At 36.0% G+C, this 10,968-nt stretch overlaps 1 long non-coding RNA gene across 1 annotated transcript; it reads left to right on the top strand.

Annotated features, from left to right (window-relative positions):
* Positions 7,845 to 10,667, top strand: LOC110264534. The gene is made up of 4 exons (XR_002350714.1): positions 7,845 to 8,089; positions 8,179 to 9,120; positions 9,952 to 10,289; positions 10,377 to 10,667. It is a non-coding gene; the product is annotated as an uncharacterized LOC110264534 (long non-coding RNA).

The raw sequence follows: 10,968 nt of genomic DNA, 5'->3' as shown, positions 1-10,968 counted from the left end.
CTCTGAGACCAAGGTCAATGAAGATATAGTTGAAAAAGAAACTCCAAATGAGAAGAAGGAAGAAGTAGAGCACGCCCCTCCAAAGCGTGCGGACAACCCATTCCCAGACTCTCTTGACACTTATCCTACTTTGCCAAAGGCTCCTGAGTACAAGCCTAAAATGCCATATCCTCAGAGACTTCAAAAGGAGACCAAGGACAAACAGTTTTCAAAGTTCTTGGAAGTCTTCAGAAAGCTGGAAATAAATATTCCTTTTGCTGAGGTTTTGGAGCAAATGCCTATCTATGTCAAGTTCATGAAGGAGCTGTTGTCAAAGAAAAAGCGTTTAAAGGGAGATGAGACAGTAGTCCTGACTAAGGAATGTAGTGCTGTCATTCAGAATAACTTGCCAAGGAAGATGCCAGATCCAGGGAGCTTTCAAATTCCATGCACCATTGGGAGCACAACCTTTGACAAAGCCCTATGTGATCTAGGGGCAAGCATAAATCTAATGCCCTTATCTGTGATGAAGAAGCTGCAAATCCAAGAGGCACAACCCACAAGGATAGCATTACAGATGGCAGACAAATCTATGAAGCCTGACATCAAATCTAAGTTTGGTGTTGGAACTGCATCATCCACCAAGGAGGAGGTCCCCAAAAAGAAAAAAATACCCAGAGGATGGAGAAACAAAAAGATCCCCACTGAAGGTTTCTCTCCAGGAATGAAGGTGGTGTTGACCAGCAATCCAGCATGGGTTTATATAGTAATCAGAATCCTCTCTCTAGAGCATATTGAGCTACGTTATGGAGACGCGGGAAAGAAGTTCAAAGTAAGGGGTGAAGAGCTGAGCCCCTATGATCCTCCTCCTTAGAGGAGCTGACCGTCAAGCTAGTGACGATAAAGAAGCGCTTGCCGGGAGGCAACCCGATAATTTCGTATTTTAGCTATTTTTCGTAGTAGTAGTTTTCTTAGTTATTTTATTTTATTTTTTGAGTTCTTACTAATTTTCTGATCATGCAACTATGTTCTTCCAGGAAGCGAACACCTCAAGCTATATTTAAAAAAAAAAACGAAGCCACCGACGCGCCAGCGTCGCTGACGCGAACGCGTCATCTAGGGGTGCGAGAAAAAAAAATATATATATATAAAGTTACAGAGAGTTGCGCAGGAGTGGCGCTGGACTTATGCCTTTCGCACAAATGATCCCACGCGAACGCGTGCCTCACGCATTCGCGTCGCTTGTGATTTTCGCCACCCACGCGTCCGCGTCGCTCACGCGAACGCGTGACCCACAGAATCGACGTAAAAGGTGTTTTGGCAGAGAGTTGTGCTGGCTTGGGGCTGGAAATGTGCTACAAACACAAAATTGCCCACGCGGACGCGTCCCCACGTGTACGCGTCATTTGACTAAACAGCCATCCACGCGTCCGCGTCGTATGAAGATTTGGCTCCCAAGCCATGCGAACAGAAAGTCACGCGGGCGTGCGGCTGGCTTTGCGCGAATCGCGCAAAACCCAGGGCACGCGATCACGTGCCTGACGCTGACGCGACATTAAGGAAGTTCTGCGACGTACGCGAACGCGTCGCTTGCGCCGCCCAGTTTTCTTTCTCTCTCTCCCAATCCTAATTCTCTCTTACTCTCTTATCCTTTTATTTTTTTTCTTTCATTTTAATATTTGTCTCTTCTATTTTCAGTTCTTCTTTGCTTGAGGACAAGCAAACCTTTAAGTTTGGTGTTGACGCTGTGCTTATAGGCTTTCAAGTACAAAAGGGAGGCGAATCATCTTCGCGAAAGAGCACAACCTGAAGAATAAAGCAACCTCTAGGATAATTAAGGTGGTTGAGTTCCTTTCATTTTTTATTCCTCCCCTCTTTTTCTATGTTATGTTCCGGTTTCCTGCTACTTTGTTTTGTTTATTGCATGATCCTTTATTAGTAGATTCATAGGTTATAGTTTAATTTTTCTGTTAAGTACTTTAATTCTAAAAGATGTCTCATGTATTGCCCACTAAACTTGAAATCAAAAAGAAAAAGAAGTGATGTATTGCATGAGAAATTGAGTTAATTTTAAAAATAGTCGGATTTACTTAAATGTGGTGGTATTTTCTGTGATTCTGAAAGCATGACATGAACAGTGCATAATTTTTGATAGTGAAGTTTATGAATGTTAAAATTGTTGGCTCTTGAAAGAATGATGAAAAAGAAAAATGTTATTGATAATCTGAAAAATCATAAAATTGATTCTTGAAGCAAGAAAAAGCAGTGAAAAACACAAAGCTTGCAAAAAAAATTTAAATAAAAAAAAAGAAAAGAAAAAGCAAGCAGAAAAAGCCAATAACCCTTTAAACTAAAAGGCAAAGGGTAAAAAGGATCCAAGGCTTTGAGAATTGATGGATAGGAGGGCCCAAAGGAATAAAATCCTGGCCTAAGCGGCTAAATCAAGATGTCCCTAACCATGTGCTTGTGGCGTGAAGGTGTCAAGTGAAAAGCTTGAGACTGAGCGGTTAAAGTCGTGGTCCAAGGCAAAAAGAGTGTGCTTAAGAACTCTTGGCACCTCTAACTGGAGACTTTAGCAAAGCTGAGTCACAATCTGAAAAGGTTCACCCAGTTATGTGTCTGTGGCATTTATGTATCCGGTGGTAATACTGGAAAACAAAATGCTTAGGGTCACAGCCAAGACTCATAAAGTAGCTGTGCTCAAGAATCAACATACTGAACTAGGAAAATCAATAACACTATCTGAATTCTGAGTTCCTATGGATGCCAATCATTCTGAACTTCAAAGGATAAAGAGAGATGCCAAAACTGTTCAGGATTGCAGTTATAAACCCCACTATAAGAGAAAACATGGGCTTAATCGAACTCTCATTCTCATGCAAATTCACATCCTAAGCTTATATTAGTTTTGGTTGCTTGAGGACAAGCAACAGTTTAAGTTTGGTGTTGTGATGCGTGAGCATCTTGTCTATCTTTTTTTAGTGAATTTGCATCTAAATTGTTGAATTTAATTAAGAATTAATTATATTTTAGCCACTATGGATGCTATTTTGAGTTTTGTACAATACTTTTTATTTTAGGTAGCATTTGGCGGAATTTGATGGAGTTTCTGCAGAGAAAGAGAAGAAGCCAAGGAGATGACCAGCGAATACCCACGCGGACGCATGGCTCACGCGACCGCGCGAAATGGAGGAAATCACAATGACGCGATCGCGTGGACTGGAATCTGCACAAATGACGCGAACGCGTGGACGACGCGGACGCGTCACATGCGCCACGTGCAGAAAACGCAGAAAAATGTTGGGGCAATTTCTGGGCTGTTTAACTCAATTTTCAGCCCCAAAAACACAGATTAGAAGCTGCAGAATGGACAGAACAAGTGGTCCCCACCCATCAACTGAAGATCTGTTAATTAATTCAAATTTAAATTCAAATATTAAATTAGGAAAAGATATTATTTTAAGTTTAATTTTAAATATTAGATTTTAAATTTATTAGGATTAGTTATAAAAAGGGATCTGATGCCATCAGATTGTAACTCTGTACATTTTTACCTGAATCCTTATTTTCTTTTCCATGAGCAACTAAACCTCCACTGTTAAGGTTAGGAGCTCTGTCTATTTCTATGGATTGATTTTATTACTTTTTCTATTTTAATTTATGTATGGATTTATAATTTAAGAATTGTTTTCGCTCTTTATTTTATGAATTTGGGTGGAACGGAAGTATGACCCTCTTTCTATTTGAGTTCTTGTAAAACTTGGAAAAGCTCTTTACTTGAACAACAGCTTGAAAACAATTTCTCCTAAATTTTAATTATCTGGATTTAACGGGATACGTGACATATAATCCTTTTATTTTTGGGTAATTAGAATTTCTGTGGTATATAAACTAGAAATTGATTATCACCCTCTAATTGGAATTAATTGACCAAGGAATTGGCAGTTAATGAATTTTAGAGGAGACTAGGAAGGTCTAAGGAATTAGGGTCTAGTCACATACAATTTGCCATAAATTGAATCCTGCATAATTAAATTAGATAGTAAGAAAAGTTAATCCGGAAAAATAGATAACTCTGAAACCTTAACTATCTTCTCCATACTTTCTTCCCAATTTATTTATCTGCCTGTCTTTAATATTTTTTTATATTGTTTAATGTCTTTTATACTGCATCTCAACACCAATTTTTGTTTGTCTAACTAAGCCTATCAAATACTATTGTTGCTTAATCCATCAATCCTCGTGGGATCGACCCTTACTCACGTAAGGTATTACTTGGTACGACCTGGTGCACTTGCTGGTTAGTAAGTGTGGTTGTAAAATACCGCATCATCTACCCCTTAAATCAGTTAGAGAACCTGACATTGATCCTTTTGCTCATAAATCTCACTTCATGACATCACACTCCAACTATAATCCTTTTAGATTTAGGTCTTCCATGAACAATTACTTTTATGAAGGCGTTATTAGGTACCGTACCTTATGCCCCTCTTTTCTTGCTGATTTACCAACTTTGAAAAAGAAAGGCTTTCCTTTTGTTGAAAACTTAGAATTTCTGGACTGGAATCATCTTTTTAACATCAAAAAACCAATTTATCCTCTTTTGGTCAAAGAATTTTATGCCAACATACATGACATATCATGAAGGCACTGTTCACTCATATGTAAAGGGCAGAGATATTGTACTAAATAATGAAACCATCAGTGATTCATTGAAGTATACTGATGTTGGTCCTTGTGCTTACACCTCGGTTAAGTGGGATAATGGAGTTTGTGTTTCTTACAATGATGCTTTGGCTAATATTTGTGAACATGTCTCCTTGATTGATGGCATTACACCCACTCACAAAGCCCTAGGATATGAACGTCCTCAGTTGCACAGAATTGTTAACCACATCTTACTTCCTCAAAGTGGTTCATATCAAAGGGTTTCCTACACTGACACTCTTGTTTTATATGCCCTTCTCACCAAAATAGAAATTTTATTTGCATATTTGATGGTTAGATACATGTTTGATTCTGTTAGGAGTGAAAAAGACAAAGCACTTCCTTATGGCATGTTTCTAACTTGTATTTTTGAGCATTTTGGTGTTGACTTGACCAATGAGGATTATGAAAACAAACATTCATATCTAAAGGGAGGTGGTGCAGTGAAACAGCAAAAAGGACCTACTCGATCTGAGAGAGTGGTTCTAGATGATGATGATGAAGAGTTCATACCTGATGAATCTCCTCCTCCTTCCACTGAGGGTACCTCCATCTCTACTAGTCAAAAATCTGCTCTACTGAATGTTGTCAAGGATGTTGTTCAGGAGTTTATCTCCCAATCTAATCACATGATTGCTATGAGCAAAGAGCAAAGAAAGCTAGCCAGCAAACATGAGAATTTCCTTCGAAAATCAAGGAATAGAGTGGCTGTGTTTATGAAGTTCATTGATAATCTTAACCAAGATGAAGATCCTGCCACTAATGTTGAAGAGGAAACTGATTCGGAGGGAAATGGTTCGGATGCCTAGAATTGCTACTTGAAGCTGCTACTGTCAATTTGTCTCATGAATTCTGTTTACTTTGTTACTTCTGAACTTGTTTTTTTGTTGCTTTGGATGACTGTAATACTCTAAATACTGCTACACTTAAGTTTAGTTTCCTTCAGATTTTGGACTATGCACTAACTCTCTCTTGTAGGGTTTAAGGTGATGTTTTTTGTTGATCTTGCTTCTTATCCATCCTTGATGACAAAAGGAGGAGTAATAGGTGCTATAGATGGAATGCTAAATTGACTACTGATGTGATTGTTTTGGCATGAGTTTGGAAACTTGCTTTATGATATGCTGCTGTATTGACCCTGACCCTAATTTGTTACTACTCTGTTTTGGCTAAAACACTGTTTGCTGCATCTTTGGTTAGTATATAGTATCTGTTTGGTTCCAAATAAGCATATGTAAACAAGAAAGAAGAGAAGAGCATAAATGCAGGGGGAGCAACACTGAAGCAAGAAACATCAATCAAAGGGAAGTCTTCAAACTTTGCTAAAATTCAATTTCTTTTGGTTATTACTTAAATATGTTTGTCATCAAGGGGGAGATTGTTGAGTTAAGAAATTAACTAAATTAATTAGTGATGATAAACATTATTTTTGGACAAATAAATAATTAGTGTTGATTATAAATAATTGTATATTGCTAATTATCAATTAAATATTGCAGGCCAAAATTCAATTTAGCAGCCCAAATAGAATGGAAAATAAAACAAGGCTGATGGGTTGATAACTCAAACGAAGCCCAAAAGAAAACAAAGATGACAAATCAAAACGGGCCAAGTGAAGTGATCTAACCCAAGCCCGATTTGATACTCAGCAAGCAAATTTCCTCTCACTTACTCTCACCAACCCAACGTTCTCTTTCTCTGTCTCAGTCAAATCATAGAACTCATAAAAAGTAAGAAAGAGAGCTTAGTTCCTAAGTTAGTCATGAAAGAAGAAAGAAAGAGAAAGACTAATCTTGAAAGGCAGAAGTCTAATCATCCATTTCAAACCAAATCAAGCTTAGGTAAAGGTTAAAGGTAACCCATTTCCTTTTACATGCATCAGATCTTCTTCTCTTCATCTTCAACGTTCTGCCACTTCACTTTGAGTTATATGGAAAAGAGGATTTCTGTTTTTCACTGCTGTGCATCAATGGTTGAAAATATGTCTTGGGGACCAAGTTGTGTTTCAATGGTCAAGATCTGAGTTTACCCTTGAAGAAATCTTTTTCTAGTGATAATGTGGCTTTCGGTCAAAATAGGGAAGTCAGAAACAAAGTTTCCATTGTGAGGATTAATGGGAAAAAGTGAGCTTGTGGGTTGGTAAAGCACAGTACTCAAGGAGTTGACCTAGGAAGCAGAACCAAGCAACATGCAAGGAGATAAAAGAAGCTTGCTGTTCATTCAGAAGGTAAGAAGAGATAACCAGAGGATTGAGGTTTTGTTCTGAGAAGTGTTCTTTGAAGAAGTTCATCTAACTGGACAGTGCTTCCTAGTAAAAGGGGCATTCCGCCAATATGAAGGACTGAATCAAAGACTTGCAAATCTGGTTTATCACATAGCAAAGAGGCTGTTGTAGAGTCAATCTCCTTCATATTTTGCAGATTGTATTTTACTTTTTAATGTTTATCTTTCTGTAATTTTTTGTGTGAAAAGACATATTGAGAGAGCTCAAGTAAAAGCCTTGAGTGGAAAGAGGCTGAGTGATACACTTGAGAGAAAAGCCTAGAGTTATTTTCAGATTTCTTTAGGTATGTCTGTGTCTTGTATCTTGTACCTGTAAGGTATCCCTTTCTTAGTTGGGTTAGCACTAAGAGTGAATAGTTAGGTATTAGCATAGCCAAATTCAAGTTAGGTTAGAACTTGAGTGTGAAAGAATTGTGTCAATCCTGTGGAATTGGTGTATGTAATACTGTTAACTATAGTGAAAATTCCTCCATTGTTGTGGAGGAGAATGGATGTAGATTGCATAGCACAAGGCAACAGAACCAGGATATATGCTGGTATTAGCTTTTTTCTTCTCTGCACTGTTCTATTTTCTGATATTCATGAGACAAAAATAAATTGTCTCATAAATTTCTACTGCTGAGTTCAAACAGAATCAGAATTCAAATATTGTATTAAAGGGTCAGTTCAGTAACTTAAAAGAAAGGCATAGATTCAACCCCCCTTCTCTAAGCCTACCACAACCTTCATAGTCATTATACTTCTAAGGAGGAGGTCTTCCGCTATATATTGGCACTTCATTCTCTTTTGGAAAATCCTCCTAGGGACTATCCTAATAGTATAAGAGAAGACCTTGTTAAGGGGTTTGTTAAGATCTATTTGTTGATCAGGTACTCTTGTGTGGCTTCCATTTTATTTTAACTCTGTCTCTACTATTATTTTCTGCTCAGATACAAAATGTCCTATCTTGGTTTCTTTCTTTAAGAAAGAGGAAAAGATATCATGCAAGCTTATTGAGTGTATTAATACATATTTGTTAAATGATGGTCCAAATTTGTGCGGTCATTTATTACAGATTCATACTGCTATACAACAATTTGTGTTTCGTTGTTGGTTGACAACACATGATCGAGTGCTTAAGGTATCTTACCATTGTATTTGAATGCAAAATACTGCATTAAACTTATAAATTATTTTTCTTTATTTTTTTAAACTCAATTTCTATTACAGGATTCACTTATATTGTATTCAAGGATTCATGAAGTTTCTAAAGGCTAACAAAGAGAAACCATGTCAGATGGTGGCTGCTTACTTTTGGAGAAATCGGAGGATCACGGTTGATCCAACACTCCTCCGCCTAATCAAGAAAGTTAATCAAAAGGCAAGTTCCCAATTCTAAATTCAATTAATTAATATGAGATATTGCATTAAAATTAAGTTACAAAATCAGTTATCTATATAGAATATGAGTTAATTGTCACATCATATGTTTATACATAAATTATATGGTGGCTGATTTTTTTTTGTGCATATAATATTTTATATAATCAAACAAGTGCTAACGTATAAGATGTAAGCAAGGTTCAAAAGAGGAAGAAGGTAAAGGATGTTGGGTTGAGGAAGAGAAAGCCTAGAAAGGGTGAAGACGAGAGATGGACGTGTTAATGGCAATAATAGACTTGAAGGTGGTGTCGAGGGTGCTGAGAATGAAAGAGTTGAGCGAAGAGAAGTTGCATTGGTGTGAACACAAGATGAGCAAAGTTAGAATCATCGTAGGGAAGCTTCAAACAGATTTAGATCTAAACAAGGGATATAATTCAAGGATATAATTCAAAGATATAATTTTAAACCCAATATCTGTTAGCAAGGGAAGCAAGTAAAGTAAAGTAAAGTGAGTAAGAACCTATTTATTGATTTTTTTTTAGCTACTTGCAAATCATATTTGTATGTGCGCGTGCACATTCATTATTGATTCTCTGGAAAGTGGTACTAATTATTGACTTATACGGTTGCATTGCATCTTTAATTTCTTGTAATCACTTCTTTTTAATTACTTCTCAGCTCATGGTCAAGTGATAGAGAAGAAATTAATCTCCATGACTCGTGAGATGGAAAAGCTTTGTACTGAGATTGCAAGTGCAGAGAAAAGGCAATGTGCACCTGCCAATCCAGGTATATGCTTGAAATGCGTATGTCTTCGTCTCTTTTTTGTTTAGCTTGATGCCAATTTGGTATATTTTTTGCTAGTCTTGAATCTGATGCTTGAAATTTAAATAAGGTCCTTATGCTCTCTGCATCTCTTTCGAGTGATATTATCTCTTTGGGTCTGTTCCAATTTGAGGAGGAATCTATTATGCTTTTTGACCCTTATTAGGAGTAATTGTGTCTGCTATCTCGGTATTTTTTATATTCTAAAGAAAAAAAAGGTTCTTCTCAATAGTCAAGATGTAAGTAATTTGAGTACGTGAGTGGTGACTCTATCGCTACACCAACACTTTCGATAATGGTGTAATTTTTAATTATATTTTCCATTCTACCAAGTGTTCATGCTTCAAGGTTTGCTAAATGGCCTAGTAGTTGGAATAATAATTGCACCTGTCACAATTCATATTTGTAAGATTATATAGAAGCAGCAGAATATATAATGATTAGACCAAAAAGAGTGGGAGTCAGACATGGAATTGCTTAAGATTCTAACTTTAACCAATACCTCTATTAGGGAGAAATTTCCCAGGTTACCTCAATTATATTGAAGTTCTTAATTGCTTAAGATCAGACCACCATATTCGGAAAACCATGTATTTTCTAATGACGTGATAAGATGCATGTTAATTGTCATAGTATATTCCCTTTAATTTTTTTACGTGTAAAGGCTAAATTGCTGCCTAAATATATTTTCTTTATTAGCATTAAATGTAAATGAGACTATATAAACTTATGACAACTTCATTAAATACTGCAAAAGATATTTTGTAATCGTTCTGCATCTTGATCATAATGCAGCTAATGAACATGGAAACATGAAGAGGAAGAATGTTGCAATTGTAGTAACTGGAGTGATTATTTTTTGGATTAATCATATGTACCAGCATAGTATTCATTAAATATCTAGGTAAACACCGTCATGGATATTATTTGCCATATTATTTTTGGAACCTTTGAATGGGCTTAATATCTTATTTTTACTGTAATATGTTTATTTTGTTCTTCATACTTTCAAAAACTAATTGAATGAAGAATTTTCTACTGGATCTTTATTTCAAGGTGAACTTTAGTTGCCATTTCTAGCACTTCTCTTGGTCATCCTTTTCCCTTGTGACTTATGAGGTCATGAGATTTAGGTAAGCAAATCCATCCTTTTGGGTTTTAAGTTCATCAACCTATTGCCTCTTCTTCATAAAATGATTTAATGTTATTGTCTTTGTCAGGGACATAAAAGGAAGTGCTATCATTTCATTATTGATTGCAGTGTATTTGACTTACCATCATTTCTCAAAAACAAGTTTACAGAAATTACTTGATCAAGGTTCAATTGTTGTCACCATAGCTGTTGTTTGTATCACTATTGCATCTTTGTTGCTTCTAATCTGAGTTGCTTTAGAATGTAGACTCATAATATGTTATACATAATAATGTCTGACTGTGGTGATCATTGTGTAATATATCATATCTGGATTCTGTACTTTTTTTACTAATTATTGTTGATTCAAATAAAGAGGTTAGCTTTTTTTTATGATAGAAATTGGCATTCAAGAGTTATGTCTTATATTGAGAAATTGTGTTATAAAAGATTTAGTTTTAAAATTTTGATATTAAAAAATAAATTAATTTGAGAATATGTAAATGAGATGAGATTAATGAATGATTTAAAATTAAAAATAAATAAATAATTATAGGATAAAAACCTCCACAAACCATTTGGTGGGGGTTATAAACCTCCACAAATAAGAGAAAAAATTGCTACAAATAAATAAAAACCTTATAATGATATATATATCCTTTCATAACAACAACAACACA

This window comes from Arachis ipaensis, chromosome B07, assembly GCF_000816755.2.
Source record: "Arachis ipaensis cultivar K30076 chromosome B07, Araip1.1, whole genome shotgun sequence".
Taxonomy (NCBI): Eukaryota; Viridiplantae; Streptophyta; class Magnoliopsida; order Fabales; family Fabaceae; genus Arachis; species Arachis ipaensis.
This window is presented reverse-complemented; position numbering and strand designations above follow the sequence as displayed.